General features: G+C 43.6%; 1 protein-coding gene across 2 annotated transcripts in view; it reads left to right on the forward strand.

The window, feature by feature from the left end:
* The first annotated feature begins 6,958 nt into the window (after positions 1 to 6,958).
* LOC308384705 (plexin-B2-like) overlaps positions 6,959 to 25,884 on the forward strand; it is a 147,725-nt gene continuing 128,799 nt past the window's right edge. Inside the window, exon 1 of one of the 2 annotated variants that reach the window (XM_080863290.1) lies at positions 6,959 to 7,734. The gene's annotated coding sequence lies outside the window, so the exon portion shown is untranslated. The remainder of the gene's footprint in view (positions 7,735 to 25,884) is intronic. The other variant, XM_080863289.1, reaches the window with a different exon arrangement.

Here is a 25,884-nt window from a genome sequence, read left to right on the forward strand (position 1 = left end):
CTTAGGTTTCAGCGAAGGCCTACATTACTGAAAAAATAATACGAATAAATAATAATAAATAATTAAATACACAGGAAGGCCTGCGTGTATCTCCTAATTCCAAAATACATGTAAAATACTGTAGGCTTCAGATGCTATGTCTATTAACTACTGGTTAGTTGAAATCGCATGTAGACCGCAGATTTCAGTTTGTGTTGGCCTGACTGACGCCACCTGACCATCACACGGTTATTTATTACCGTCCAAATACGTTTAACATTATCACGAGGGGATGAACGAGCAAAACAACTAGTGAAAGTGAATGAAGTCTGCAGACATAGATGCTAAACAAAGCTCAACAAAGCTCAAGGCCCACCCTGAAACACACTGAAACTGGTGTTTCTCACCTGCATCCTCCTGCTCGTCGTCTGCCGAAAAATTAAATTTAAAATGGGAGGAGGGAACAAATTTGGCAGTCATTATAGTGTTATATATAAATAAATAAAAACTAAGTCGAGCACTCAAGGTAAAGTAATTTCCTAATTTCCTTTTTCCAATTCCAGTTGAAACGATGCACTCCCTGGTGATCCTCGGTAAAACTAAGTGGAAGGAATGAAAAATGACCAGACCGGAAATTGATTAAACACCTCCCCATCGCCATCACCACCCTTGTGGGTTTTTTTTAAGTAAAGATATGTGAGTGTGTAATGGATTGCCTTTCATATTGCTTTAAACAAATTCCATATTTGCAGAAGGGCCATTAATTTTCCACTGATCCAGAGACTATTTTAGACTGTCATCTCTGGAAGCATGGGGCTTTGAATATTTATATCCCTGAGAAAGTTCTAAATACGTAAACTGCACTGTTGTTAGCAGTGTTAGAGTTCAAAATAAGTACCAACTCAACCTGCCGCTGGTTTAAATCCTTCTTTTAAATTAATGCATGAGTAACAATGATCAAATTATATAATATGTGATACTAACACTCACAAGGGATGCACTGCATTGAGTACTTTTCAGTTTTAATACTTTAAGTCCATTTACGTGACAAAACTAATGCACAAAATTCACTCTACAAAGCACAGGTTTGGGGATAAAGACTTAATTCTTGGGCATATTTGATCATCAGTATAGCTCAAAAGCTTAAGTGCAGAGTTTTAATGAAGCTCCCTTGAGTATGAGTTGAAGAAGCAACACTATTCTTTGTTTCATCAGTTTTGAAACCCTCTCAGTGTCGACCACCGGAAGACAGGGTGCTGAAAATCATGAGGTGTATCTCATGCTGTATGTGTATTTTTCATCAGGTTATTAGCCCCTCATAATGGCGCGTACTTTGCACGCTGTGTGTCTGACGCAGTAATTTCACTGTGTGGATATTAGAGGCCTTTTTCACTTGTTGTGAAGCTTCAGTAGGATAATGCAGGTGCTTTTGGGTGCTCAGCAGATAAGCACTGGCGTGCCAGGTGTTAAAGCTGCCTGGGCTGACACATTAGACAGGGATTTTTTCTACTGCCAGAATGTCAGGCCAATGAGGCTCATAGAGGTAGGCTTGGATCACTGTCAGGGACAGGTAAGTACGCAGATAAGGGGATTACACCATGTTTGTGCCAAGTAATCTCAAATGAATCCTGCCAGCCTCTGTTTCATCCTCACCTGCAAAGCTCAAATTTGTCTTTTCTCATCCCAAGAAATACATTAGACGAACAAAGTTCAATTCACAAGATGATCCTTTTAACCTGGCTTTAAATGAATTTGAGGACACGCCGGGCTATGGTCACTTAACAACTGTGACAGTAATAATCTCTTCTAATTCTCTGAGGCACCTGATTGCTTTTTTTGGTATTAGTATAGTCCCTTTTATCACCAGCTCTGCCCAGTCAAGCAACGTGTGGGTTTTATAATCACCTGGACTGTGTAATAAAATGAGATCTGGCTTGGTGGTCCCTCGCTGCAAGGCTTAAACTTGACCTGTTGAACAAATAGGAGTCTGTGAGAGTAGCTGAAAGTCCCTTTGGGCTGTGGCTCTCCCCCGCTGTTAGGCAGACTGATGAAAATAGAGTGTACCAGATGGCTTAGCTGTTTCCACCGTTCAGCACAGGCTGCTGGGCAGCCCACATAAAAAACATGGCATCCAAAAGGGGCTCAGTGGAAAGCCCATAGCCTTCAACAAGCTGAGAGCTATTTTCCTCCTGAACCACCAATCACAAGGCTCATAAAAGAGGAGGAAAAAAATCGCTGTCACATTCAAGTCATGATCTAATCTGTCTTGCACCATGTAGAGCAGCTTGTAGTATTTTAAGAAATGCTGTTTTGGTTTGAGAAAATGAAAGATTTCCAGTCAAATCCACTCTGTGTATGCACCAAGCGGGCTTATCCAGCTTTTTTCACAAAGTGCAGCTTACTCTTTTTATTCCCACATTTCCAGACGCTGTCAAGGACAAGGCAGCTCTTGGATTCTCTGATCAGAGTCTCAACAGGAAACAGGCAGGACACACATATAAGTGCAACCGGTGGATTTATGCATTTGTTTACTTACAAGAGTACGGCTGGACGTAAAGAGGCCATTGTGTAATCTGGTCTGTGTCACATCAGCCTGGTTAAGGACATTTATTAATGCTAAAACTCCCTCTATTAGCTCTCAGAGTGAGGCCACCTGGACCATACAGGATGAGCTGAGCGAGCTGTGATTAGATTGCGATATGAGCAGAAGGAGAAGGAAAACAATGACATTTTTCTTGGGTAAAATGACAGTTCGGCTGGTCTGAAGGGGCATCTGATAACACAAGACAAATGTTTCTTACTATGCCTTTTAGGTTCTGCAAAGACACCTTCAGCATTGCAGTTTCACTTCCGTAGATCAGTAAGTTTACATGATACACATTAACTGTACATATCTATATATTCAACCACATCAGCCTCCTTTAAATATTGTGTTTTTCTGTCTCTCTGACACACACACACATGCAAAATAAAAACACACACACACACGCTTGCAGACTGTTCACACCAACCCACACACTGCTGCCACCCTGCTATTCCCAGCTTGTGGTTATTCCCAGACTGAGTCAGAACAGCACCATAAGCCTGTCTATCCCTTTTATACCAAACCTGATGTCTCCCTGTCGCACATGCTTTTTGCAAAGGATGTGAGCCCTGCAAACAGTAGCCACAGCTCGGTTTACTCGCACGCTCGCCCCTTTTTTAATTACTTGTAAGTCACGCTGACAGCTGGAGATGCACTTTGCCAAGTCAGGAAGCCATTCATATCAAAGTGCAGCCTATGCTTTAAATAACCCTTCCCCTGTCTCCCAGTCGAGTCTCTCTTCACACCTTTATCAATCACCACCATGACAAGATCCTGTGTCTGTGAACTGCTCCATCTGTTGTCTCTCCGTCTTTACGCTAGCAAGCGTCTTTACGCTTGCTACAACAGTATGTCTGGCAACCTTCACCTGGTGATAAAGGGAATAGCAAAACTGAAAGATAGTGACAATACACCTACACAGCGAGAGCACCGGGGCACAATTATGTGAACGTACAGGATGTTTTAACATCCTTATTCTTTACTGAAGAGATGATTGCGATGCACGCACACTGATGCTCACGCGCCATTACAAAAAAAAAAGGCCAGGACACTATTACAAATGATTAGTTGCATGGATTTTTGTGTGAAAGCCAAGATCAACTGTTTTGTGTTATTTACCAACTGTGAAAGACTTACACAGTTTCATCTGTGGGACTCTCGTGGTTTCTAGTGAGGAATATAGCCATATGAACTCCATATGCCATCTGTATGGGAGGAAACGGCGTGATAAGTCACACTGCAGTCAGTTTACCTTAAACACAATAAACAATCCAAAAACAAGACACAGTGCCTTCTGTGCAATGTGGATTCATTACATTCATTATATCACACCTATATTACTACTGTGGGTAAGAGACATGCATATGCATATATGAACTAAATGATGCCATTGTAGGAAAAACGTCAAACAAACAAAGCTACAACAGAGACAACACTAGTAATAATGAACTATTTGTGAGTTTTACCGGATTCTTTTTTGTCTTCATGTATGATTTGTACACAAAGACAAGTGCAAGATGTGTAATTCACAGTACTGCCATGGCTAAAACAATCAAACAAATTCACAAGCACTAACCAAACCCCCCACCCCATCCGTTTTCAGAATTAGGCCACCTGGACCATATCTGCAAAGAAACCCTCTTAAATAAGCATGCAACTACTGTATGGTGCAATATAAAGCATTGCCCAATAGGTTGACTTAGGTTATGCTCCTGCTATTTTCAGGTTATAAATTACTGATTAAAAACAATATAAGCCGCAGCCAACAGAGGGCAGTCTGTCCCCATGACAAACAGACTTTGAACTCTGAACCTTGAATGTAATATGACCACTATATCACTATGGACAGCCGAAATGCTGTACCATAAATTACATTGTATAATATGTTGATAGTAAAACGTTTTACTGCCAAGACCAGCTGAGGGACACCGCGTGACAAATGGCGGTGTTTGACACCAGCGTGATAACATATCATCACTATTCAAGCAACATAAAGGCAAGCTGCAGGAAGGTATGGGCGCATTGATCAAAATGTCATCACAGTCAGGCTCTCTTAGCAAAACAAAGTGAACTTCTATTCCACTTCAGTGAATTTAGAAAGCCTTGACTTGGACTCTACAGAGATCCCCTGGGCCAGCATGTTCCACGACTCTCAGCAGCCTCATTACTCTTTAGACAAACAGATTTGGACATATTGAACTCAGACCCCAAACAAGCCAGCTCTACCCCCGCCACTTTCCACTCTCCCAGTCCGACGTGTGATTGGAAGGTGTTTGTCTCTCCCACTCCATCTCTGGGTGTCTGTTTCCTTGACACTTGTCTGGCTTGGCCTACTTTCTTCTTGATCTCATCAGTCAGTGTGAGGACCTGTGAAGGCCATCTCCCCCATCTTCGCCAGCTCTGTGCCTGTGTCAGCACTTAGGGACTGACTCACACCCCCACGCTGTCTCCACTCTTTTGCTCTGGGGCGAAGGCAGCACATCTCCTCGTTCAACAGACAGTCTCATTTGCATGCCCATAAATCACTCTCGGAGCTGACACGCAGCCACACAACAAGGCATGACACAGTGTCACAAAACTCAGTGCGCCAAATTGCAATGTTATGTGATATTAGGCTCCAAGGCAAAAAAAACAAAAAAAACACTGGGTATAACCTCTTGAGTGAAAAAGAGCCAATCAAGCTCAAAGAGCACTTAAAAACACATATGGCCCATATCTGAAATCAATGCTACTTTCAGTTCCTTGCTGCTTGCATGTCTGAAGAATCTGCAGAAACTCTGACTCGTATTTTGTTTTAAGTGATGAAAACATATTGCTGATTTAAAGGTTGCACAGAGTCACGGGCCAATGAGAGATTGTTTCACTATCTGGATTTAAGAGCTGCAAAGACGATGCTTCTCGTGATTAACGATTCAGTCGAGGTACAGCGATCACACCACTAATTTGTGGTATAATGACTACTAATACAGCTCTTGTAAATTCACAGTCAAAACGGGGGCTTGGTGAATTATAAATAAACGACGAGTGGTTGCTTTTGAAAATATTTTTAAACCAAACAGAGTCCCTGGATTGCCTCCCTACATTAATCTGCATTCATTTGTATGGAGTGCTGGTGGATTATTTATGTCTCTGTTTTGTTGTTTATCGGGGTTAAAGGAGCAATTAACATAATTCATAATTCATCCACTTTAAATATACCAGTAAAGCACCTATTGTTTACGGCATTCTGACAGCTAATTTACAGTGACTGTCAGGTCGCTTTAAAGGAAGGCTTCTGCTGCCAATCATGACAGACAATGTCAGGGAAAACTTGCTGGGGGAATCTCACAGGATCAACAAATGCCAGGTCAACAGCAATGTGTCTTTCTCTGGAGACATGACAGGCCTCCTTGTCAACAGTTCTTCCCGAGAACTAGTGAAAACCCTTTCCAATGCAATATGTGGTGGAAGCTTTCCACAGCGATGCCTGTTGATTATCCTGGACGAATGGAAATGATGTACTTTTAAATGCGCACTGATTTAAAGGTGCTGAAAGACCCTGCAAACTGCTTGAGGGAAGGTGGAGTGCAAACCTGAGGAGTGCATGCCCTGCAGTTAAACACATATTAGGCTATGCTTCAACAAAAGCTGCTGTAATTGTAATTGAGTTAATAGAGTCTAGAGAATCTATTTTGAGACCCAAGAATAAATAAAATACAAATGTTATGGTTCAAGAGTTGAGTTGCTCCAGGAAGAATTTTGGATTCCTGACCTCAGTATTTCATAAATGCACCCCACGCCCACATAGTATTGTGACGGGAGTGGAAGAAAGCTAATGAAACAGTGTGAGTGATAACTATATTCCATTAAGCCGCCTCGGCTGCTGGGTCCTTTTATGGATCTATAACGGCTCAGTGCCACACCGTCATGGTTTACTGAGACGCCACAGTTAATAAATAAATAACCAAGACATTGCGTTGTTTTCTTGTAACCACCATTTCCTATCATGCATGCTGATGGGGAAGCCTTTATTATGTTATTTTGGTGGCAAAGATCAGCAGCATATAACTGCTTAAACAAAAATAAAATCTAAGTCATCTGTGGCTTCCACGTGGTTAGTTGTCTGTTGCTTTTGGGGAACTAATTTCCTCACTTGTGATGTGGCGGGAAAACTGCTGACAGATTCTGTCCCAATAAAGGCGATTTAACGTGGCGAGCTCTAACTAGACAGAACTGTGCGTGTGCCTGTGTAGTGTACCATACACCCGGGTGAGAATGGGATCAGTTGAAACCGAAACCTAATCGGCTGTTTTCCACACATTCCTAACAATTCTTTGCGAGCACTGCCTGGATTGACCTGGAACCGCCCCCGCAGACTGAGGAATCCGGACCACAATTTGGGAACCACAGTACGGCGGCAGGGGGGGCTTACCACACCGCTACCATCGCGCGGAAATATTTCGGTGCGTCAGAGAACAGACGATACAAGTTGCTCCGTTTTCCCTCCCCGCTACTTCCCGGCTGTTGTCTCCTCGTACAGTAGCTTCGCCGGCTGAGTGGAGTAGGAGGAGAAGGAGAAGGAGAGAGAGAGGGGGGGTCAGACTACTTCCTTTTGCGATCCGAGCGACGTCTGTTCTCCGTTCAGTGCGCACTTCTCTCTCTTTCTCTTCCTCTCTCTCCCCGTTTCATCCCATTGCTTTTTTTCTGTATTTTTTTTTTACTTCCCCATCCCTATGTACAACCTCCGCGTTTCCGGACGAGATGACTGTCAGAGCGAGCGCACGAGCGCATCCCACAGGTGTGTCGCTTGCCAACTGATCTGCAGCTACGAGACACGCACACCTGGAAACTAACCTACCATGTGACTCGGCACCTGGGCGTGGAGAAAGTCCCGAAATTCTAAGCAAAGACACTCTTTTGTTGAAGGAGTTGTTCGCGTCGTCTTTCAGCGGGAATTGACAATTCGTGTAACCAAGCAGTCCGGGTTTTGTTTTTCTTTTTTATACTACGGAATAGTGCCTTTCTGAAGCCCCCCCCCCCTCACAGGAGAGGCGAGTAAAATGTAAACTTGCTTACGGACGTCTTTCTCCTTTTTTGTATCGTTCAACCAGGAAGGAGGGGGTAGATTCTTCAGGATTTGGAGTATTCGCGTTTGTGCCACTGTCTTCGCTCTCTCTTTTCCCCCTTTCAAGGTGAGTTCCAGGGGGGGGGTGCTGGTGTATCCCCGGTAAAGCGGGGTTGGGACTGTTTGCTTCATAGTTCATAAACGCAGAGTCAATTTCAGACCCCGGTGCGTATGGAACCAAGTTTGGATATCTTGTTATGCGCCCGATTGACGGAGCAGGGGAGCGTAAACCTTGTGCCAGGAACGCTGTTACGCTGATGTAACGCCGCTGTTCTTTGCTTGTTATTGTTTTAGTTATTATAACGTTTGTGGCTTAAAAATGTACTACAAAGAGAGTTAAACGGTGCTGTTTGGTTTTCCTAACATTCTAAAACAGTGTCCTTGACGCCGTCTTTTTACAGGGCTTTTCAAAATCTCATTACAGCCCGTAGTTGCATAGTTGTTGTTATGGCTGTCTGGGTGCCAACTTGCTCTACTTTTCTCAAACTCAACAGCTGATTGTTCTAGAAGACAAACCTCTGGGAGACATTCTTGTCTCGCAACCATGCATTTCACCTCAGCAGCGCTACGAGACGTCTGTCCCCACAGGCAGCTTCAGAGAGAAATGGCCATGCGAACTGTGTCCCTCACCTCTGGACACTAGGCTGTATATCAGCATGAGAGAGGACAGAAGTGGTAGTGAACTACGCCTTCTGTTTGTCTTTCTTTTCTTTTTTTTGCTTTCTGTCTTGTCTCTCTTGTGGAAAACAAGAAGGACAGAAGCACTATTCATGTCCCTGTTGAATCTCCTGTGTAGTTCTGTCAGTCTGTATCTCTCCGTCCCTGGCGCAGACCTCAACAGACCACTGTACTGCCTTGTTGCCTTTCTAAATAGTGCTTTTATTAACAGCCCTTGCCATCCTCTGATCCCTCTTTGTGGAGAGGTCTACTGTATGTAGGATGCTCCATCGCCCTGGGGATTATTCTCATTAAATAACATTATACAAGCAGTCTCATAGTGGGAATGGATTAGTAGTGTGAGGGGAAACATGAAAGCAAGAAAGGTGGCTGTAGGTGGTAGTAAGTAGTGGTGGCTTGGAGGGATGTTACTGTAGAGCAGGGGTCAGCCTCCCAATACTCTGGCTGCACAGGGATAAATGCCATCTGCTCACATGGACACACACACAGGCAATTGAGAACCAAGCTGCTTCCTTGTCCTTTCCCCCCCTTTTATGCCACCATCTCTCTCTCTTCTTTCTTTCTCTCACTCTGTCCCACACTGCTTCATTCAGTGTTTATCTCCTCTGCTCTGAATAAATAGAGACACCTTATCTGCGCAGAGGAGAGCGGTGATAAATGTTTTCTCCTGCTCCCCGCAAGGGTGAAGAAGACAAGCGTACCACGCTTCTTCATCATAGATGCTCTTTTCAGGACAACTGAATAGGAAGACATTTCTCATTCAGGTCATGCTAGTGTTTCAGGATTCTGCAAAACAATCCCGAAAGCCGAATGCAAGCTCATACGCTGTAATAGGAAAGCGGGGAAAACAACAAGCAAAGCAAGCATTTCCGTGAGCCCGCTTTCACCCCTGCCTGACTTTTATGGGAAATATGCAGTTAGGTTTCAAAATGAAACTTTGCCATATAATCCACTGTGTGTATTTTTGGATCTGGTAAATAACCTCTGACCAGTTGAGAACTAGAGCTAGTGAATCACTGGGCAGTGAGCACTCGGCTGTAAAGCTCCTACGTGTTTTTGGTTGTGCTAAAGTTCATCCTGTAACTTCGTAGTGCTGCACAATTTTTGCTCATATCTCAAAACCATGTCGTCTCCTACATATACACCGGTTTGGCAATATTTTTGTGGTCAAATGAATTTAAACTAATCCACTGTGGGGGTTTTATGTTTCCTTTGCTCTGGATTACTGACTTCTGCCGTTTTCATTTTAAAAAATGAAACCATAATCTTTGTAAGCAACAGGCAATCCCATTTCTCCTCTATCTGCCACAAATTCACCCCTAAACCAATACTTGACATGTGTATATTCATCGCAAAAGGTTCATGTCAGTGTACTACCGCTAGTTAATCTTGTTTTTTCTGACCATAATAAATATAGTATGTCATCTGATTCATAATTTAAATGCCGTATTTGCTAGGCTTACTTTCACTTTTGAAAGGCATACTGTCAGATATTGTTTGCACAACATTTTTTGTTTCCGAGTGGACTTTGTAAACTTACTGGTCATAAAATAGGTGTGGGATGCATGAGTACTTTGCTCCTCTCCCTTAACAGAAGTACAAATAGGTTTCAGGGGAGTGTGGGTAAATGTTTGAAGGGTGTGTCAGTTTGGCATTAGAGATTTCCTTCAGATTGGCGATAGGCTCGTCTTTTTATGTCCGAGGATTATCCCGTGATGAAGGGACGTCATGCTGAGGTGGATTTCTGATCTTATCACCACAGGGTTTTACAGTTGCCACCCCTGCCCTGGGATTCCACAGCCTTGTCCTAAACTATCTTCTCAGCAGCATTCCTGCCGTTACACCACCATCTTGACCTGATTTGCTGTTGTTTGTACTATGGAGGTCATATATGGCATTTGGTCCCAGTACCAATAAACCTCCTCTGCTTATACACATAAACACAACAGTGAGCTAGGACCACTTCAGCCTTAACCACGTGACACCAGCCTTTGCAAATACTGTTTTCTAAAACAGATGGACATCAAACTGGTTTTCCAGTCTTACTAACCACTCATTCACCCATTCATGGAGGGCTTTTTTTGCCTATGTCGTGCACAGTCATACACCACTTTGGAGCTCAATTACAGTACTGTGAAAAAGTATTTGACCCCTTGCTGATTTCTTAGCTTTTTGCATATTTCACAGTAAATACAAAATGCAGTTTATAAATGATTATTTCATTTATTAAGGGAAATAGGTTATCTAACCCTAACTGGAACTTTGTGGAAAAAAAAATCCCCCCTAAACCTAATAAGTGGTTGTGCCACCCTTGGCAGCAAGAACTGCAGTCAAGCAATGGTAATAACTGCCAATAAGTCCTTGACATCACTGCCGAAGACTTTTGGTCCACTTCTCTTTGAAGACTTGTTTTAATTCATCCACACTGGAGGGTTTTTGAGCATTAGCGGCCTTTTTAAGGTCATGCCAAAGCATCTCATTCTGATTTAGTTCCGTACTTTCACTAGCCCACTCCAAAAGCATCTCTCTCTTTTTTTGAGCCATTCAGAGGTAGACTTGCATAACCCAACCTTGAGGGAACAAACTGATGACATTCTCCTTCAGGATTCTCTGGAGGACAGAATTCATGATTCCATCAATTACGGCTAGTCATCCTGTTCCTGATGCAGGAAAGCAGCCCCAGGCCGTCACACTACCACCTGACTGTTGGTATGATGTTCTTTTTATGAAGTGATGTGTTAGTTTTGTACCAGAGGAATACAAACCTTCCAAAAAGTTACATTTTTGTCTCATCAGTCCACTGAATATGTTCCCAAAAGTCTTCCTTATTAAGATGTGTTTTGGCAAATGTCTTTATGTTTTTGGGGTCTTTTTGGTCAGCAGGCATTTACTCCTTGGAAGTCTCCCTGTTTTGCCCAGTCTGTTTCTTATTGTTGAATCCTGAACTGTGACCTTAACTGAGACAAGTGAGGACCAGAGTTCTTTAGGTGGTGTTCAAGGTTCTTTTGTAACTTCCTGGATGACTTGTTGATGCAGTCTTGGAGTAATTTTGGTAGGCTGGCCATTCCTATGAAGTTTCACCAGTGTTCCAAGTTTTCACTGTTTGTGGATAATGGCTATCACAGTGGTCTACTGAAGTCCCAAAGTCGTAGAACCGACTTTGTAACCCTTATCAGACTGATAGATGTCACAGACTTTGTTCCTCAGCTGTTTCCTTAGATCGTGGCATGCTGTTGGAGATCTTTTACCCTACTTCACTTCGTCAGGTGACCTGATTCAACAGGTCTTACTGTATTCAGGCCTGGGTGTAGCTAAACTAAAACGAAACTTTAAAAAAATGTGCTAAATCAAAGTTAACGATTTAACAATTATTTAACTAATTTAACTATTGTTAATGTTTTTGATGATCAGAAACATTACATTCTAGCTTTTGGTTGTCCATGTCACTGATTGTCCAAATCAATCCCTATATATCACTTCAGATCTCATCACACCTGTTGGTGCGCATGCACTGTCATTTCACGGGTTCTTTTTATCTATAGGTACTCCAGTACCTGTGGCATCTTTAATGCCATCATGTTTTCCACAGCTTTGTATCAGCACGATACCAAAGCAATGTGACGTTCCGACTCAAATGAAACCCTCGCGACTCAGCCACATCCACTTAGAATTAAAAATAGCATAACAAACTTGCCAGGTGTGACAGTGGTAATTTTCATCCCTACTCCCTCAGCAGCAGGCTATGAGATGGGCTGTGTGGAGGAAGAAACCAAGGCGAGACAAAGCACTCATCTCCCTCAACAGAAAGTTCCCTGCAACGGTTTAAGCTGGTCTGCTTGCAGAGCAGTTCACAAATAAAGTGGTCATGTACAGCTCAGTGGGGTGTACTTTTACCACTATAACATTCATGACACTTTGTCAGCACATGCTGTCTTTTAGCCCACGCCAACAACCGAACATACCATGCAGTCGGTTCTTGAGAAAATGTTCTCCTCAGTGCTGCTGCATACTTTCACTGGTTTCCCCCCCACTCCTGCCCTTTCTGCTCTTTCTCTGTCCTCACGTCCACCTTTTAAACATTGTGACTCTTCTTTCCCCTCTCTGTGCTCAGAGCATAAGAGGAATGTGATGAATATTGTAAACACACTCGCATTCCTGAAGGAGCTAAATTATTTGCATAGGGAGGGAGCTTCCTTTTTATTACTGAGTTAAGTGGTTTTGTTCAGGATGTTCTGCAGAAGAACTGAGATATCCCATCTTCTTTTGAGGGCGAGAGAGCAGAGGAGGAGAAGAGTGATGATGATGATGTATTCAGAGCTAAGCGAACACTTGAAAAAGTTAGCCCAGAGGAAATCATGATCTGCACTGCTGTTCAAAGGGCGTTTTTTGGGAACGAGTGTGGTATTGGCTGTCGGCGTCATCGCATGGATGAAGGCTGAACTCGGTGATGGATAGAGAACACAGATGTTTGCCTCGGTTTCTCCCTCCTCTCACCAGCTTCCCCTGTGGCACCTGAGCTGACTGGTTGAAACTGACACATAGTATCACAGAGGCTACTGATGTGCCTGCTTACTGGAAGCAAGTCAACCAACCCACCTATTTAGGCCGCTGGCAAAGGTTAACAACCACTGAGTCATTTTGCCTGACAGCCCAGAGGAGGGTATGTGAAAATTTATCACAAGTGATGAGATTCGTGGGTCACCTTGATTTATCTGAGCAAATGTGTTCACTTCACAGGTTTTGTATTGGCAGGAGAAAAGTGAGCAGCAATTTCATTTTTATTTTTTATTTTTTGCTTTGGTGCATATTGCTATGAAAAAAATAAACACTTTAGGTCGTGCCCGCTTCAGTCAGCTGGAACGTGAAAGGCCCACCTCCCTAGCCATTACGATGAAAAGACAAGTCATATCTCTCAGACTTTTAACACATCGAAGATGAGACGATGCTTAATTCCGCACAAATTGAGCTGTCTGTGCAGGATTTATCGGCCCATTGATAGATCTTTGTCGAGGAGATCTAGGTTTAAAAGAGGTTTGCAGAAACCTCTGACTAATAAAAACTATGTAGAGCTACAGTGGGGCAAAAAAGTATTTAGTCAGCCACCGATTGTGCAAGTTCCCCCACTTAAAATGATGACAGAGGTCAGTAATTTGCACCAGAGGTACACTTCAACTGTGAGAGACAGAATGTGAAAAAAAAAAATCCATGAATCCACATGGTAGGATTTGTAAAGAATTTATTCGTAAATCAGGGTGGAAAATAAGTATTTGGTCAATAACAAAAATACAACTCAATACTTTATAACATAACCTTTGTTGGCAATAACAGAGGTCAAACGTTTACTATAGGTCTTTACCAGGTTTGCACACACAGTAGCTGGTATTTTGGCCCATTCCTCCATGCAGATCTTCTCGAGAGCAGTGATGTTTTGGGGCTGTCGCCGAGCAACACGGACTTTCAACTCCCGCCACAGATTTTCTATGGGGTTGAGGTCTGGAGACTGGCTAGGCCACTCCAGGACTTTCAAATGCTTCTTACGGAGCCACTCCTTTGTTGCCCGGGCGGTGTGTTTTGGATCATTGTCATGTTGGAAGACCCAGCCTCGTTTCATCTTCAAAGTTCTCACTGATGGAAGGAGGTTTTGGCTCAAAATCTCACGATACATGGCCCCATTCATTCTGTCCTTAACACGGATCAGTCGTCCTGTCCCCTTGGCAGAAAAACAGCCCCATAGCATGATGTTTCCACCCCCATGCTTCACAGTAGGTATGGTGTTCTTGGGATGCAACTCAGTATTCTTCTTCCTCCAAACACGACGAGTTGAGTTTATACCAAAAAGTTCTACTTTGGTTTCATCTGACCACATGACATTCTCCCAATCCTCTGCTGTATCATCCATGTGCTCTCTGGCAAACTTCAGACGGGCCTGGACATGCACTGGCTTCAGCAGCGGAACACGTCTGGCACTGCGGGATTTGATTCCCTGCCGTTGTAGTGTGTTACTGATGGTGACCTTTGTTACTTTGGTCCCAGCTCTCTGCAGGTCATTCACCAGGTCCCCCCGTGTGGTTCTGGGATCTTTGCTCACCGTTCTCATGATCATTTTGACCCCACGGGATGAGATCTTGCGTGGAGCCCCAGATCGAGGGAGATTATCAGTGGTCTTGTATGTCTTCCATTTTCTGATGATTGCTCCCACAGTTGATTTTTTCACACCAAGCTGCTTGCCTATTGTAGATTCACTCTTCCCAGTCTGGTGCAGGTCTACAATACTTTTCCTGGTGTCCTTCGAAAGCTCTTTGGTCTTGGCCATGGCGGAGTTTGGAGTCTGACTGTTTGAGGCTGTGGACAGGTGTCTTTTATACAGATGATGAGTTCAAACAGGTGCCATTCATACAGGTAACGAGTGGGGGACAGAAAAGCTTCTTACAGAAGACGTTACAGGTCTGTGAGAGCCAGAGATTTTCCTTGTTTGAGGTGACCAAATACTTATTTTCCACCCTAATTTACGAATAAATTCTTTACAAATCCTACCATGTGAATTCATGGATTTTTTTTTTCACATTCTGTCTCTCACAGTTGAAGTGTACCTCTGGTGCAAATTACTGACCTCTGTCATCATTTTAAGTGGGGGAACTTGCACAATCGGTGGCTGACTAAATACTTTTTTGCCCCACTGTACTTATACCACCTGTACTGCATTTTCCCTGCACTTTTTGTTCCTGTCCGAGTTACTCTATGTGGAGTGCCATTTAATCCTAGCCGAGGCACCAGAGACTACAATTCATTTTTATCCAAGTGAGTCATTTCACAGTTAATCCTCAAACTGACCAATTTCCTCCTGCCAAGATCATTTTTAATTATCACCTCTGCTTTACAGCTAAAATGACGTCCTGTTGGTTTATGTTAATATGGTTGAGTGCAGGCCCTCTTTTTTTTTTTTTTTTCTTTGTTTTTTCTTTTTGTTTTTTTGATCAAGTACACTGGGCGATTAATTAGGAAGAACTGAATGTGAGTGTCAGCCAGAAACGGTGGGTGTCAGATGCGTAAGGGGTCACTGCACTGGCAGCAGCTGCAGATGAAGGTCACACCAACCTGAGAGGGACGTGGGGGACCGTAATGTGGCAAACTGAGGAAGACCTAGAGGAATGGTGTGTGCCAGTGTAACTTTGTTAAAGAGATGAATGATCCATCTGAATCTAAGGAACCCACCTGGAGAGCCTTTAAAAAAAATACACAGACTTCTTAATGAATTGGGGCTTTAAAAGAATTTGAAATTGGGCATATGTTTAAAAACATATTTTTTGTTACCAACAGTGGAAAAGTTGCTACTTAGATAAAGTAATGTAATACACTTTATAGCTTAAAAATAGTACTCATATATATATATAATTTTTTATTTTTTGATTGTTAAATCTCAAATATGCTCACCTTAGGAAGTGCTCAAGGTCATAAGGTCATCTTACAATACAAAATCAACACCAAGAACAATAACGAGAGATTTAAAATCAAGGAATAACATGATTGTAGAACAAGACGGCTGTAGCTGATATGCTGATGAAAACAGATGGGTTCTGAGCTGTGATTTGAACCTGTGTCAACGAATCAAGCTGATGAGGGTGAAGTGGTAATAATTTCCAATGACGAGGTACAGCACAAGGGCTCTGGCACCCGTGGTGATAATTTCCAAGCAAGTAGGAGTCAGGAGAGCAGCTGAAGCCGAGTGTAGGGCACAGGAAGAGGTATAAGGGTGAAGGACGCTTGAAAGATACGAGGGTCCCAAGTCATTGAGAGCTTTAAAAGTGAGAAGCAGAGTCTTGATCCAGATACACTTGAGTAATGGGGATGCAATGAAGCTGGATGAGAATACGTGTGACGTGGTCAGCAGACTTGGTGTGGGTGTCGACTCTGTACCGTTTGGAGCCGATTAAAGAGCTTTTTTTTGTTTTGGGAGGGAACAGAGAGAATGGTCTTACAGGAATCCAAACTGTAGGTGACCAGGGAGTGGTCCAGGAGTTGTGCTGTGTTGAGAAGAAAAAAAGTGGCTAGTTGTTTATGTCCTAGCCATAGTTGCTCAATGCTGTCACTTAGTTTTCCTTTCTGACAACACATTTAAAGTAAGGTGCATCCACTGCACACCACTCTCTCGCACAAACTAAGAGGATTGTTACATAAGCCTGCATAAAAAGTGAAGTCTAACAATTATGCAGATAACGTAATTGATTTTAATTCATAACTTTAATTAATAGCTGTGATTATTGAATTTAGGAACTGTATGTGTGTTGAATGTGTCATATTGTCACATTAAGAAAAAACATTATTACAATTATGCGCAACTGCATAATGTGTTGGCAACACCAGCTAGTGACATTAATACCAAACTAATAGATTTAATATGAAAAGTATTTGAAGGAAAAAATAAAAAAATTAATAAATATATATATATATATATATATATATATATATATATATATATAAAATAAAAAATACACATTTTATTGTCTGTTTTTTCAGATCACAAGCAACTCTTGTTTGTACATTTTAGAAACATCAGTATGCAATAGTGGAATAAATTCCCAAATTTTATCCAAAGGTATGTGCACTAAAATAGTATGAGAAACCATATGCTGCCCTTATTATCTCTGGCGTCTGCTGAAAACCTGCTGGCAGATGGAAGTGGACATGGGGGTGGCAGCACTGCTGGAGGTTGGGTGTCTGTCCCTCGGTTGTCTGTTTCAGTCAAAATATGGAAAGAGGAGATGTTCCAAATACCTGTGCTTGTTAGTGTGAAGCTTGCAGGCCTTCTTTAACGCTTACTTGCCGCTGGCGGTTATGTCGTTTGAAATTACGATATAGTGCTAAACGAACAAAATAAAAAATATGATGGCGCGACCACATATCATTGTGCATCTTCCTATAAAATGTAGCATACTCACCAGAACGTTACATAAATACAGGCCATTGCATATATGTCTATACGTCTTCTGCACTGTCTAGGTCTAAATTCATAACCTTTTTCACAAAGGGCTGATGTGATGGAGGATACTGTAGGAGCAAGGTTATCTGCCTTTATTACATTTCATTTTGAAATGGTATTATGAAAATTAAATTCTTTTTTTGGTCAGTATCATGTCCTTGTCTCTGTTAAATGAGGTGGGTATCTTGGCCTTTCAGCTGCCTATGATCCAAGAGGGACCTATTAAAATCTGTTCATACAGCAATTGTGAAAGTTGCTGTGAATCTCGTTAAATGCCACTGGCTCTGTTGCTTCTCATCTGTAAACTGACAGAGCGTTTTACTGTGGTAGCGGTCTCAGCAACAGCGGTAATAATGCTGCCAAAGATACTGCTGTAACCTTAGAGACTGACATTTTTTTTTTTTTTTTTTGTAGTGACCATTGGGTATTCAAATCTGTGTGTGATAGTCTGTGGTGTGATTTTTCTAAGGTAATCCTTTTTTCTTTTCTTTTTTTTTTTAAATTTTATTGATCTGCCTGGGGAAATTAGCTACCCAGTGCAGCAGCAAAGCAATTCTGTGGGGGGTGGGGGGGTGGGGGGGGAAGATGAGTAGAATACAAGCAGCAAAACAAATAAAAAAAAAAAGAAGAACTTTTCTTTTAAATAGTTTGGATTTTTAGAGCGCATCACCATGAGTCAGGTCTTTACCTTGGTTTTGACCTTGTCACATTGAGGCATTCTGGTGGACTAAAATCAGACCTGCAGCAGTATGCGCTCCCCCCACTGGCTCTGTATACCATCACCTCCCGTCGGTTTGGTGAATGTATACAGGAACCTCAGTTGTTCCACATTCAGCCAACCGTGACCCATACGTTGGATCAGTTTAGAAGTACCCACTGCGATCACGTTTACAATTTCCTGTTAACACCCTCATCTCTCTTAGTTCTCTTTATTAGCAGTCTCTATCTGTTCTCTTGCTCTCCATAACTTTTCTCCCCCTCCCGTCGGATCGTAGTTTTTTTCAGCTCTCTTCTTTGTCTTCTCTTCGTCGGTGTGTCTGTAGTGCACGTGGTTATTAATCCTGGTGCTTCAAACCTGCCTGGGGCTCGGAGCTGTCTTCTGAAATGCAGATCTGTGGTAGTGTCATCATAGCTCTATGTCTTGGGTGTCTTCGCTTGCCCCCCAGCCTCGCTCTCCTATTCACGCAGCCACGATGACATGCATTATTCCTCACTGACTCATCTGGGCAGCCTCAAAACTTCCCAGTTTTGCCCCCCCCCCCCCCGGAACTTATTCAGCCAAAAAAAAAAAAAGGATGTTGTTGGCTATTTTATGCTGGTGTCGGCATATCCCGTGAAGTGGTATCCATTTCCTGATTTGTTGTTGTGCAATATACAGTTAGTCAGACATGTGATGGTAGATGGTGAGAGCGGTAGCCACATATCCTTGTAAGAATGCCTAAATATTTACAAGCCCTCATAACACACTAACCTACCACTCAGCCTCCGATACGTTCAGCCCGAGCGTTTTTAAACTCAGTCCTGTGGTTACTTCCATCTGCTGTAACTACGTCTATTCCACATCCCTCCTGAGCTTATCCCACGTCAAGTCCCTCAATGAAGCTGGGTTCTTTAATTACGGTCATTAGCCAGAGTAGATCTGCTGCTGGGGTTACAGAACCTTACTACCAAGACCCTTGTCTCTTTCCTTGTTACACACTTAAACAACCTAATGCTGCTCTCTAGTGCGTTCTCCAAAAACAAGCTGCAGTCACACTGTTTACAAAAAACATTCAGCCAGATTGGCTCCCCAAATCACACAAGTCTCACCAGGAAAGATTTTTCCCCCCTTTTACTCCTGTCCTCTTTCATTTGGATATGGAGGAGCAGAGTGTAAAATTCCTGTAACAGATGGACGTGAGGTGGGGTGTAAGAGTCGCGGTCGCTTGTTTATTTGTAGACTGGTGCCGACTGCTACCGCGATCAGGCCCAAGTAGTCATTTAGCTACCGCTCTAGATCTCAGTAAGGATCGCTCTGTAGCCGTCCTTGTTTAAATCAGCAGCACACAACCGTTGACATGTCTCTCCATCTCTCTTAGCCTCAGTTTTTTTTTTCTTATTATATTTTTACCCAGGTTCTGTTCTGTTTCATTCCCACTCCCTGTTTCTGTGAGCTGTCATCGAGCATTCCTCTGTGTCCTTTGTTTAATTAGTAGTACAGAGTTGGTAATGGAAAAAAACAAAGTCACGTACCCACAGGGTTACTATGGCTCTTTCCACCTTCAGATGTACAGAAAACAAAACATTGTGTCTCCTGAGCATGTTCAAACTATGCATCTGTTCTTCACATGAGATATAAACAAACGAGTCCTCATCGCTGAAAACCAGTGAGATTATTAAATGTGGTATAATTAAAAGTGTATTTCTTACACTCAGGATGCTTAAGCTTTGTAAAAAGATGCACCACCAAAAAACCCCCAAACATCCTACCCCTGTCCAGTCCCTCATTTTATGCCTGCTCCACAGCCTTGTGATAGAACACAGTCCTTTTGCACCTCATGTTGGCCAATTCTGATGCTGATAACAGAGCACAGCCTAAGCTAGACCCTGTATTTTAGTGTATTATTCGGAGCAGCAGACCACCCTTGGTGCTCAGACAAATAAAAATCCCATTTCCTCTCTTTCCATTGGTAGTATTAAGAGCTGAGGATTGTGCTGTTGCCTGAGTGCCAATGAAAAAGCCACTCAGTGTGTGAGCAGTTAAAGCCCTCTCGGCACAGCAAGGATTGAGGCCTTCCTTCTGTATGCATCACCCCAGCCAGCTTGATCGATTCACTGTTTGCTCTGTCTTGTCTAAGTGCGAGCTCACACTGCCCACTCTGCCCACGGAAAATAATTCGGTCTTTGACCAGGGCTGCCTTCCTCCCCCTAGGCTTGCCCAGCACACACGCATCCGCACACATGCACAAATGTATACATGTATAGTGAGTCCACACACAGTCTGTCTTTCAGCCTCGGGGAGCCGGGCAGGCCAAGCATGGATCCATGAATTCCTCATAACACAATCTGTTGGCTGATCAATAATTCAATTCTATCTGTGAGCAAGCATGTCTGGATCCAATCTCACCTGCACCTCCCTTGGCCTTCCCTTAACAAGGTGGGTGCCGTGTCCTTGAGCTGGGCTCGGCTTATGTCTGTGTGGTTCCGTGTGCTCCTGTGTGTGCTGATTAGCTGGGCAGGCTTTCGTTAGTTCTCAGGCAGCGGTTGTTCTAGTTCATCGTTGTGTATCCGCTTCCTCTGTGCATGGGCGCACACGCGCGAGAGCCCTTGGCCATAGTGCATTACAGACCGTTCATTATTTCAACGTCGCTTGTGTCTTTGTGTGTCAATGTGAAACTGCCCAACTGTTAGCAAAGCTTGTGTGTGTGTGTGTGTGTGTGTGTGTGTGTGTGTGTGTGTGTGTGTGTGTGTGTGTTTGTCTGAGCTTATGCATGATCTGTCTTTCTCTCCAGGCGGCTAGACAAATCAAAGACATGGATCTCATTAAAAGGTATAGAGCCCGCGGAGAGGTCAGCGGCTAAGTTCTCTGATTAGTTGGATCCAGCGGGCTGCCTGGGTGTTGTGTTTGGCAGCAGGGGAGTCGGGAGGGGGGGACCCTCTCATTGACATGCCTCTCATCCTTCTCCAAGCCCACACCTGGCAGGTGCTGTGCTCAACAGTTTCTCAATGCAGGCCTCAGGGTCAAGGGCAATCCACAAGGGCACGGATTTACCCCCGGCTCCCATCGCCTGGCCCTCGCTATCTTGCCTACTTTCCATCATGGCCTGATGGGTTGCCTAATTCCAGTTCTGTTTTTATCCTTCTTTGAGTGTTTTATCAAAGGCCACATTGAGTTTCCATCCCAGTGACGACCTCTCTCGCTTCATATCAGGCTGCACCAATAGCCCGACGAGCAGCTTTCTGGGTCGTTAGTAACTCGTTCCAGGGCCCCGTCTCCTATCAAAGCCAGCGACCATGAACTAGGGATGACTTTGAGCCAAGGGCAAAGTGTGCACATGTGTGTAGCTTTGAGTTAGAGGGACGGGACGGGATGTGTCTGAAGGTTGCCTGATTTTTAGACACTTTCTTCCCTCGCTCTGAATGGCCTCTCTCTTTACTCTTACTGTCTCGTCCCCTGTGTGCCTCTCAGTTTAATGTGCTTCCAGATAAAACAACAGCAGCAAACTTCCTCTTTGTTTCTGGCGCTCCTTCTCTTCCTGATAACCACGCTATCTAAAAGTAGGCCCTGGCAGCACTCTGTCTATTCACTTCACCCCACTCTACCCCCCTCACCTCACCTACCTCTCTCCCACTGTATTGTATGTAATCAGTAGATGGGGTGGTGTTTTTCTTTCTTTCTTCTGTCTCTCTTTCTTTTTCTTCCCCTTCTCTTTTCTGGTCTGCCAAAGGAGGGAGTGCGTGCAATTGCGGATGAAGGGGACCAGTGCGTATCTGCTGACTGTCACTTCCATTAAGTGTGCTGTCCTCAACTGCCTCCCCTATTTGCCCAGTACCAGCTCTAAGTAAGCCCCTATTGTTCAGTGTCCAACCTTTGTAATCCACAAGCCCTTCAATCCTAAACTTTTCCTACACAAGGATTTAGTAAGGATTTGGAGCATTTTTTTTAAAGTTTTTTTTTATTTTATATATATAAATAACATCACAGTCGTCCACACACTGTCTCTTTTCCCATTCTCTCGCTCTCTGTCTCTCAGGGTCAATATGTTAATAAAACTTGACATTTATTGGAGAAAACAAATAAAAGGCCTCGGTTAGGGGATTGTGTCGTATAAAAACTGCACTCCCGTTTTTGTGTTTGTGTTTACATATCAATGAAGTTCCCCAATCCCCGGACAACGGCGCACTGTCAAAAAAACAAAAAAAATCAGGGCCTCGAAGGAACTTGGGTTTAGCGCCGTGCAAGTGCCTCCTCTAAAGGGCAGTGCCACGCCTCTGGTTGTCATTGTCTGTTTACCAGAATAATCAGTGTTTTAATTAGGAAAACTCAGTTCAGAATATCAATTATAGTTTTCCTTTATCTGCAGTCATGTCACACCAAGCAACAATTATGACTGATTGTGAGCTTCTATTGTGTTTGGCTGAGGATAATTACTTACTTTTTGCTTATAAATCATGTTTTTTAATAAATATCTTCCAGTCCTCGGCTCTGCTCTCATTTGCAATTTCTTGTACTATTTAATACTAATGAGTGTTTTTATGCTTTTTCCTTCCCTTAAAGCACAAGTTTGGGAGAGTCAGCGAGTCTGTCTTGAGTGCGTTCTATTTTAGCGAGAAGGCAGCGTGCTTGTGTTCAGAGCCTCGGGGTCCTGCTAGCGTTTTCTCTCAGTTTCGTCCTCGTACAGACATGCTCCTCGCTCTGGTATGACAAACATCTCCAAGATGCTCTCTCAAGCTCTAGCTGAGCCTTGATCGAACACAGTCACCACCCCTCGTGCATGTATTCATACGTCATTCGGTCACACTTTCCTTACACAATCACATTCAAACTGCCCTGCTTGCTTTCTGTTTAGCTTTCTCTAGCTGTTAAAACACCTTCACACAAACATTCTCTCGGCTGTCCTGTGAGTCTGAGAATGCCAGGCTCCGGGGTTCCTCTTCGTCTCTGTCCGAGGTAATGGTTGCGACCCTCTTGCCTGTTTTTGCGGTCTGATGGAGTGTGCACTCTTCTCCGGAGGGATGCCGTCGGCCCGCAGTCACACCGTCATCACTGTTTGCCTTCCGTAGCAGGCAATGGAGCTTCTCCCCGTCTCTTCTCTTTTCTGTTTTGTCTGTTATTTCTTTCCTATCTGACTGAAACAATTTGTGCGTTTTCAGTTCTTCCCCATGTTTGGAAGCAGTTTGTCACACTTTATTGTCTCTGAGACACAACTAGGGTATGGTTCTTTTCCAGTTACTGCAGAGTGGTTTGAATTTGCCAGTTGGCCCCGTCCAGAGTGGGTAAAGGGTGCAGTGGAACCAATTATAGCAATGGGTTTTGCGCGCAGTAAGTGTAGCATGGTTGTAGTGGGTGTGATGGGTTTTTAATGGGAGTGAACCTCAGTCACAGATGTAAAGGCTTGTTGTTTTTTGTGATTGCAATGGTCAGTGTGTAATAGGTATATACCGCCAGAGCACAGTCTACTTGAATCTGTGACTGATTGTTGAAATCAAGCAACACTCTAAGCCAGATGGTTTCTCACCAGTGATTTTAAATCACTTGTTTGTTCCGCTGATTTATAATTGAAATGCGAACATTATTGGCAAGAATTTTGCAAACAAAACAAAACAGAATGAAAGGTCTGTGCTGTTGGGGTTAAGTGCCTGTTCCTCCATCTGTTAGTAACACTGCTCTCAAGCTTTGTGTGGTAGTTATATCTGAGCACTGAGTGGAAAAAGAATTAAATAACCTGCGTTTTTATTTTCCTCACTCATAATTGATGTGCTAATTGTGTACTTATTGTCAGTGGGGGTTGTAAGCAAAAAAAAAAAGTCATTGTTAGGATGTTATCTTTTGAGTAATGAAAGTGTCCCTTCTCCAGAGCCTGTGTCTATGTGTTTCTTGCTAGGGGCTGTATGGTAAATGATATGGCTAGGGCCATTAGCGAGATCGTTGTCTGTTCATACTGCTGGCTCCCCCTGATAACTAAAGAGTTTTCTGCTTATTAACCGTACTGTCACATGCTTCTTTGTAAGGATGCATATTAGTCTTAATGCATTCTGGGACATTAAAATTCTTGCCTGCAGAAAACGTTGAACCACAAGAGGCTTGATCGGCTAAGAAATGAATGCGAGAATGCCAGTTCAGTAGTTTTTGCTTAGCTCAGTGTAGACTATCGAAGAAGTGATTTGTATTCGTGCTGCCTTGTGGTCCCCTTACTTCGTTTGCACTAGCCAATCTGGACAGAGGGTTGTTATCAGCAGGCCTGAATGAAACAGCTGCCTTGCACTCCTCACCACGGCTCTGTTCAAGTCCTTCTACGCCTTTGAAAATGTCAGGTTCTGCCCGTTGTGTCAGACACACTGCTTGCTAATGGCTCCTGGCTCTGATCCAACCTTATCCCACATTCTGAACCTGGCTTTGGTTGCATCAGTCCCCTCACACAACTAGGAGACTTACCTGGATCATGACAGCCTCTGCTGGGGGAAAAGGCTTTCCACAGTGGTTGAGGCATTCAGAGAATAAGCCCAAACTCATGGATGGATCTGAGAGGGGATGGCTAACACCTGCCACTGCTAACACGCTAATATTTAGCGATGACAGGGATGGGGGGATGTTCAGCAATGCCCTACGAGTAAGCCACAACGGATTTTTCACTTCACAAACCTGCCTAGTCACACTGAAATGGTTTTTCCTACTGTTTTGTCTCTGCCCTCTCCCTGCCCTTGACTCTGTGAGCTATTGTTGAAATCAAGTGCACATACGGGCTTGTCAGCTCCGTGTGCCTGCTAGCAGTTAGCCCAAGTAGATCACCCTTATCTGTGATGTCACTTGCTTCCTCCCCTGTCCATGCATGTCTGAGCCAGCTCATAAGCCACCTCTACCCCCTCCCTAAACCTGTCTGTTTGGTTGTAATGCAGCCTAAGCCTTGTGTTGAGAAGGGCATTAACCTATATTTTTGGGCATGGGCGCTTTGTCATCCAGACTTGCGAATGGCTGCTCCAGATGGGTGATTAGTCACTAGTGTGTGTGTGTGTGTGTGTGTGTGTGTGTGTGTGTGTGTGTGTGTGTGTGTGTGTTGAGCATGCAGAAGAATCGCTGATGTGTGTATGTGACCTAAGATAGGTTTGATTACAAGGGGATGAGACCGACAGCCTAAATGAAGATGAAACGCAGGTGCTTGCATCGCTTCATGTCATGCGCTTCTGTATGTGTACTCGTGCACTGTGTGTTTATCATCTAATGGCTCCACCCTAGCCCAATACAACCTCCCTCCTCTGCTCTCGTCCCCTCTCCTCCCCAAGCGCACATCCCCAGTGCAATCTCATCACTACCTCTGACTCGGCTAGCCAGGCTTCCATCAGCAGTTTGGAGTGCAGCTCTTATGCCTGTAGGCTGCTGTAATGATAGCTTTTGCAAGGAAAAAAATAAATAAAATAAGCCCAGCTGTTTGCTCACAAAGTATGAGAATGAAAAGTGGAGAGGAGGAAGAGGAGGAGGAGAAGGATGAAAGCGTCACCAGCCTTCTATTGTACAGCTGCAGTCTCATACAACTCATAGAGCAGACCTAACAAAAGCAAGAACACGTGCACTATGAAAGATTAATTGGTTGCTGTTAGCTCTCTCATCATCACCTGCAGCAGAAAAGGTAGGGAATACAGAAAAAATGTCTTGCCTGGTGCCGGAGAAGGTAATAAGGCACGGGGGGGCTTTTTCTCTTTCTGGCCGCTGCCTGACAAAAAAGGGGAGAAAAAAAAGTTTCCGAAGTCGAACATGCCAAAATTGGAAATTGAAGCTAAGGTTGCTTTGCGTTCACCTGGTGTAGTTAGCTGGATGACAGTCTCATGAGCTGGAAATGATTACAGGGTAGACACATTTAACAGCCT

Source organism: Rhamphochromis sp. 'chilingali', assembly GCF_963969265.1.
Source record: "Rhamphochromis sp. 'chilingali' genome assembly, chromosome: 2".
NCBI lineage: Eukaryota > Metazoa > Chordata > Actinopteri > Cichliformes > Cichlidae > Rhamphochromis > Rhamphochromis sp. 'chilingali'.